Source organism: Elephantulus edwardii, unplaced genomic scaffold (genome assembly GCF_000299155.1).
Source record: "Elephantulus edwardii isolate Elephantulus edwardi_28Jun2011 unplaced genomic scaffold, EleEdw1.0 scaffold00093, whole genome shotgun sequence".
In the NCBI taxonomy this organism is placed as follows: domain Eukaryota; kingdom Metazoa; phylum Chordata; class Mammalia; order Macroscelidea; family Macroscelididae; genus Elephantulus; species Elephantulus edwardii.
The window spans coordinates 5246678-5253905 of record NW_006399843.1 but is presented as its reverse complement, the minus strand read 5'-3'; the positions used below and the strand labels follow the sequence as shown (position 1 = coordinate 5253905).

Below are 7228 nucleotides of genomic sequence, written 5' to 3'. Positions count from 1 at the left end.
AACATTTACAGAGATTTTGGATTTCTATCATTCATTGTTGCACTTTTCTCCTTTTCTCTCAACATTTCTTAATCTCAAGGAACTGAAGAACAAATTCAAGCCTTGAGTTGCAAGGATGCTTTGGGCAGAATATTAAATGATCCAGGAAGCATTAAAAGAAGATGGAAAGAGCATACAGAGTTGTTGTACCAAAAAGAATTGGTAAACACAGAAGAATTTCATGAAACAATGTATGAACAAGAGCCTGTGGTGATGAATGAAGAAATTAAACTGCTTCGAAAGAACTGTCAAAAAACAAGTCCCCAGGAATTGACAGTATAGCAATTAATATATTTTAAAAAACCGATGTTGCCTGAGATATGCTCACCAAGACCTGGTCAACTAACTGGAAGAGATCTATATTTGTTCCCTTTACAAAAAAAGGTGATCCCACAGAATGTGGAAATTATCAAATATCATTAATATCATAGGCAAGCAAGAGTCTGCTGAAGATTATAAAAAAAAAATGACTGGAACAGCACATTAACAAAGAACTGCCAGAAGGTGGGCTGCGTTTAGAAAGGGTCGTGGTACTAGGGACATATATTGTAGCTAACGTTAGATGGATCTTGGCTGAAAGCAGGGAGTACCAGAGAAATGTCTATGTGTGTTTCTTTGACTATGCAAAGGTATTTGACTGTGTGGATCACAACAAACTGTAGCTGACTCTGAGAACAATGAGAATCCCAGAATACTTGATTGTGTTTATGTGAAATCTGTGCTTGGACCATGAGGCAGTCCTTAGAACATAGCCAGGAAACACTTTTTGGTTCAGGGATGCATCCTATCTTTACACCTTTTCAATCTGTATGCAGAACAGATTATCTGGGAGGCTGGCCTTTATGTGAAGTGTGGCATCAGGATTAGAGCAAGATTCATCAACAATCTGTATAATGCATATTGCACAACACTACTTGCTGAAACTGAAAACCTGAAGCACTTGCTGCTGAAGGTCAAGGACTGCAGCTTTCGTTATGGATTGATGCTCAATATCAAGAAAACAAAGATTCCCACAACTGGGTCGAGTGGCAGCATCACAATGGATGGTGAAGAGATTGAGATTGTTAATAGCTCTAGTTTGCTTGACTCCAAGATCAACACACTTGGTCCCAGCAACCAGGGAATTAAAAGACTTACTACATTTGGAAAAGTCTGTTGTCAGAGACCTCTCCAAAGTACTGAAGAGCAATGATGTCAGTCTTGAGACTAAGGTGCACTGGATGCAGGCCATGGTCTTTGCAATCACTTGCTATGCATCAGAGAGCTGGACAATGATTAGGGATGATAGAAGGAGAATTGATACCTTTGAGCTATGGTGTTGGAGAAGAGTACTGAATATACCATGGACTTCTGAGAAAACGAACAGGTTCATCCTAGAGAGAGTGAAGCCAGGCTGCTCCTTTGAGGCAAGGATTCTGAAGCTTTGTCTGACTGACATACTTTGGACATGCTGCAAGGTGGGACTAGTCCTTAGAGAGGGATGTCATGCTTGGGAGGATGGAGGGTTAGTGCAGGAGAGGAAGAACCTCAGTGAGATGGATTCAGTGACTCGGGTAATGGTGGTAGATATGTCAGAGACAGTAAGAGTGGTGACACAGGATAGAGCAGGTTTTAGGGCTGTTGTACATAGGGTCACTATTAGTCACAGGCAAATCTGCGGCACATAACAACAACAACAGCTATAATTACAAAAATAATTATTCATTAATTAATGGTATTTTTGACTGATTTGTGAATCCAGTCTAAAATTAGCGTATGTGTGGATGATATGAGAGATAGAGATGCATGTACTCCTTGGTGGTTAACATGCTCACTTGCTAAACCAGTGGGGAGTGATTTCAGTCTACCAAGAGGCATCTGGAAAGAAAGACTTGGCAATCTACATCCCCGAATGAACCACTAAAAGGTCTGTTCTGAAGCCTGTTCATGGAGTTTCCATGAATCCAAATCTACTTAACAGCAACTGGAAAAACAGGTTAGTTATTAGAAATACATCATAAAATAATGTATGAAAGTAAGGGCATTGGAAGTCGTAAGATTTGGGTTAAAACCCTTGCCTTTTCAGTAGTGGCTGTGTGAAATGGAGTAAAACAAAACCCTCTGGGTCTCTTCTCAGTGAAGAGGGACGCACCCACCGTGCTGCCTTGAATAATTGCTGTGAAAACGAAATGAAAATGCTTTAACTAAGTCATGGCCACAGGACTGACCTTACACTAATGGAGCTTATTCTCTCAACTCACTGCCTCCTCAGTAAAACAGTCATATGACTTACATGCAGAACAACTTCTGATACTGGCCTGTTAGTGAAAAAAAGAAAACAACAACAACCCAAAACAAACAAACAAATGAAAAATGCCATAGTGTATCTGGCCACAATGTTGTCTATTGTTTCAAGATTTAATACCAGAGTCAACTCATTCCATCGTCAGAATACAGGATTTGTTTTAAGTTTGGAGATAAATTGGAGTGGAACTGTCTGGACCTTTGGGGCTCTATCTTTTTAGCTTTCCTCACCGACCCCCTCCCCACTATGTTTGATTGAACTTGATCCATTGTTGTTTTTGATCCCTTGCTGGGATCCACACCAAACAAGTTTACTGGGTGAGTTTTTATGCTCACTCTTTGAGATTTAGGAAACACTTGTACAGATTTAAAATTTCATTTTAGATTTTTTCAAGTAATACACAGATATGATATGGTTTTAAGGAAATAAAAATCAGAATAATTGCTGAAAAAGCTAGTCTCCTTATCCTAGTTTCTTCTTCTCTTTCTACTTTGTCTTAAAATAACCATGGTTATGAGGCCAGTCTCCGAATTCCTTCAGTTTTGAAGATGAGTTTTTGTAATCTTTAGAAGATGAATTTTGTAAACTGTTAAAGGTGTTTGATATGAACCTAGTGGTTTAGTCCATTGTCTACTTCACTTCTATCTAAATATATTTTCTGGATAACCTTATTTAGACTCCATGACCAGCCATTATCTACTGCTAATAGTTATAGCCTTGGAGTTTCTATTTTCTCCGAGACCTAGCCCTTGAGCTCTAAAATTTATGTCCAACTTTCTCCTAGCCAACTCCTTCTATTAATAGAAACTTAGACAAGTTGGGCTTCTCTAAATCTAAATTTACAAGCCTCCTCCTAATGTGCTATTTTTTTCTGAATTTTCTGTCATAGACACCATGATGCACCCAATCATCCAGTTCAAAATCACAATGAGACCAAAACCAATGAGTGATAATGATTGCATGCAAATTAAATGTTCAGAGAACTAAACAGACAATTCCAAAGGGAACTTGAGAAGACAAAGTATTATAATAAAATGGGAAAAGACCTGGAATTAGAAACCCAAAAGGAAGGACTATTTCAAGCTGAAAAATAACAGGAGAAAAAAATTTAAGCCTCAAGTTTCGGTTTTGAAGGATTGTGTGGGGAAAATGTTGAATGATGCAGGAAAAAGCAAAAGAAGATTGGGTGGGTGTATACAGAGTCATGGTACAAAAAAAAAATTGGTTGACATTTCAGGAGATAGACTGTGATAAGGAGCCAACAGTACTGAAGGAAGGAGTCCAAGCTGCACTGAAAACAAAGGCAAAAAAAAAAAAAAAGATATTAAAGCTCCAGCAATTGCCTGCATTCCATTTGAAGTGTTTCAACAAAGATATATAGTCCTAGGTATGCTCAATCATCCATGCAAAGAAAATGTGGGATTCAGAAAACTGGAAGAGACCTGAACTTGCACCCATTCCAGAAAAAAAAAAAGGTAATCCTACAGAAAATGACATTTAGAAAACATTATCATTAACATGACATGCAAGTAAAACAATATAAAGATCAATTTAAAAATGGCAGGAGGCTTGTGACAAGGAACTGCCAGATATTTAAGCTAGATTCAGAGGAGGCCATGGAATGAGATACACCATCACTAATGTTAGATGGATCTTGGCTGAAAGCAGAGAGTAACAGGAAAAGTTTACTTATGCCAGCATCAAGAAGAATGAGAATCCATAAACAGTTAGCTGTGTTCATGTGCCTTCTGTATATGTCCAAGAAGTAGTTGTTCAAACAGAACAAGAGGATACTGCATGTTTTAAAGTCGGAGAAGTTATTCATCAGGGTTGCTTCATTTTACAGTACGTATGTACTGTATGCACAATCTGTATGTATACTGAGAAAATAATCAGAGAAATTAGACTAAATGAACCGGAATGTGATATCAAGGTTTGAGGAAGATCCCTTCACAAACTAACTTGTGCAGATGACACACCTGGTTTGCAGAAAGTGCAAAGGATTTGAAACATTTAATAGAAATCAATATTAATTATATCTCAATACAATGAAACAAAAATTGTCACAACAATAAACAACAACATGAAAGATTGAGATAAGACTGAAGCTGTGAAGGATTTCATTTTCCTTGGGTCGGCAGTCAATGTCCAGGGAAGAAGTCAAGACATCAAATAATGTATCACATCAGAATAGTTTGCTATTAAAAACCTTTTAAAAACTTCTCATAGAGGAAATTATTCAGATGGCCAACGGACACATTAAGAGATGCACAAAATCACTGGAAATTAGAGAGATGCAAATCAAAACCACAATGAGATACCATATGACCCCAGAAGCAGCAGTGGCAAAGGTTTACAGGATAGCAAGCAATAACTGTTGGAGAGGACGTGGAGGGGTCAGAACCCTTAAACACTGTTGGTGGGATTGTAAAATGGTATAATCACTCTGGAAGGTAGTTTGGCATTTCCTCAAAAAGCTGACCATAGAAATTCCACATGACCCAGCTGTTCTACTGGTAGCAATATACTCCGAAGAAAGTAGAACCAAGACAGAAATGGAAACTTGTATACTGTTATTCATAGCAGCATTATTCACAAGAGCAAGAAAATAGAAACAGTCCAAATGTTCACCAGCAAATGAATGGATTGAGATATTGTGGCATGCTCACATGATAGCATATTATGTAGCACTCAAGAGCAATGATTTTGAAAAATACTATATAACATGGGAGAGGCTGGTGAGCATTATGCTGAGTGAACTCAGTCTCATGAGGACAATACTGCATAAAACCATTCTTGTAAAAATGGGATTACTAGGAAGATGTGTACCAAAATTCAAAGCAGGGAGGGGAGGATTGAGGAAAGGCGAGGGAGAAATCTCAAGGTTCCTGAGTTTGGTGAACAGAGCGAGGGGATGAAGGAATTAGGAAAGATCCACTGAAGACCTGAAAAGATGGGGTGATGATGGGCATAGGTCACTGGTGATTAGTTTTATAAAACACAATATATAGAAATGATAATGTGAAATCTGTGGATGGAGGAATATATAAAACACAATGTATATAAACCAAACACATATGACTTTTGCATACACAACAATATAAAATATGAACAACACAATCCAGAGTCATCAACATGGCAGTGGCTGTAAGATGCTTAAGTAGAGTCTTGCTATAACATCAGAGGCATAATCTTTCCAAACAGCTTATCAAAAATCTCTTTCTCCTTGTTCTGTATATATTCAAGTGCCAAACAGACATTATGTTGCTGCTGTAAAGAGAACAACAAAGAGGCCCTGGAGAGAGGACTTCAGAAGAAAAAAAAGATGAATATAAAAAATAAAGTCATATTGCTACGTGGAAGAAGGACCTAAAGACGGTGCATATTTTGCATGCTTATACCCAAAACAAATACATGAAGTGGAAAAAGCTATTCAGCTACTCAAGAAATGTCAAATTCTGGACTTCATTTACCCAAAGCAAGGTGTTTATCTTGATTTGTCACTAGCTGTTTGCCAGTGTTCCTTAGCCTTCCATACCCATTCACTTCAGAAATCAATAAAGTTGCTGTTTTCACAGGGAATGCATCACTGACTAAAATTGCAGAAGAAAATGGAGCTGATTTTGCAGGAGATCTGATTCATAGGATTTTTTAAAACAAATTATTAGTTTTAATGAACATTTACAGACATTTTGAATTTCCATTCATTCATTGTTGCATTTTTCTTACTGCTCAGTGCCCCCCGCCCCAGTACACTCTTCTCTTTGAAAAGTAAAAGAAAAAATTCCTTCATTGGTATACAATCCCCCTACACCCCCATCTCTGCCCCGAGTACACTCCACTATGCAGCCTTCATTCTGGACTCTTGTCATGACCATAGTACCCAATCATATACCACTTTTAAACTGTTCTCTCCCTCATCTGTTTCAATGCAGTGTATATAATTTATCCAATTTTTCCTCCGTCTCACCTCAATCCTGATGTCAGTTCCATTCTACAACAGTGGCACTATGCAGTATTTGTCTTTTTGTGACTGAGATTATTTCACTCAGCATAATGTCTTCCAGGGTCACCCATTTTGAATAATATTGCATGAGTTCCTTGTTTTTCAGATTCATAGGATTTTTACTGATGCAATTCATGCAGACTTTTATAATAACTGTTCCAGAAATAATACCTGAGCTTAATCCACTAAAGAAAAAACTAAATAAAAGACTCCCAAAGTTTACTCAAAAATTTATAGGCCATGACATCCCTAAAGTGCTTGAATTATTTAAATATGGACATGAAATTGAAGTCGATGAAGAAAAAGAGGACATTCTCAAGGCCAAAATAGCAACACTGGATATGCCAAGTGATCAGATAACTACCAATCTGCAAACTGTAATCAAAGATGTGTATATGCACAGAACATTGAGTTTAGGGCCCTTTGTGGTATGAGCTTTTCTTCATAGCTCAACAAGTGAAGTTTTATTATTTAAGATCAAGCCATTGCTCCCTAAAGAAGTAGAAGCCAAAGAAAAGAACATAGATGCTGCCTGAAAATACTGATTTTGAAATAATTTTCTGTAGATTAAGAAACTACACTGAAAATTACAAAACTGTATAAAATGTTTAACATCGATAAAAGAGTCTTAATTTTAAACATAAGAAAATTTTTTCTATGTCTGAAACAAAAACAAAACAAAAATGTGAAATAAAATTTTAAAAAGAAAGGACCTCTTTAAAGTGCTAAGAAGCAAAAATGTTACTTTAAAGACCAAAGTGCACCTGAATTAAACCATGGTATTTCTGATTGATTCATTTGCACATGAAATACAAACAATGACTTGGAAAAACTGAAGAATTGATGGCTTTGAATTGCAATTTGTAATAATAATAATAATTACTATTATTAAACAGACT

At 37.0% G+C, this 7228-nt stretch overlaps 1 pseudogene; it reads left to right on the top strand.

The window, feature by feature from the left end:
* The first annotated feature begins 5458 nt into the window (after positions 1 to 5458).
* LOC102845048 lies at positions 5459 to 6865 on the top strand (annotated as a pseudogene).
* The last annotated feature ends 363 nt before the right edge of the window (positions 6866 to 7228 follow it).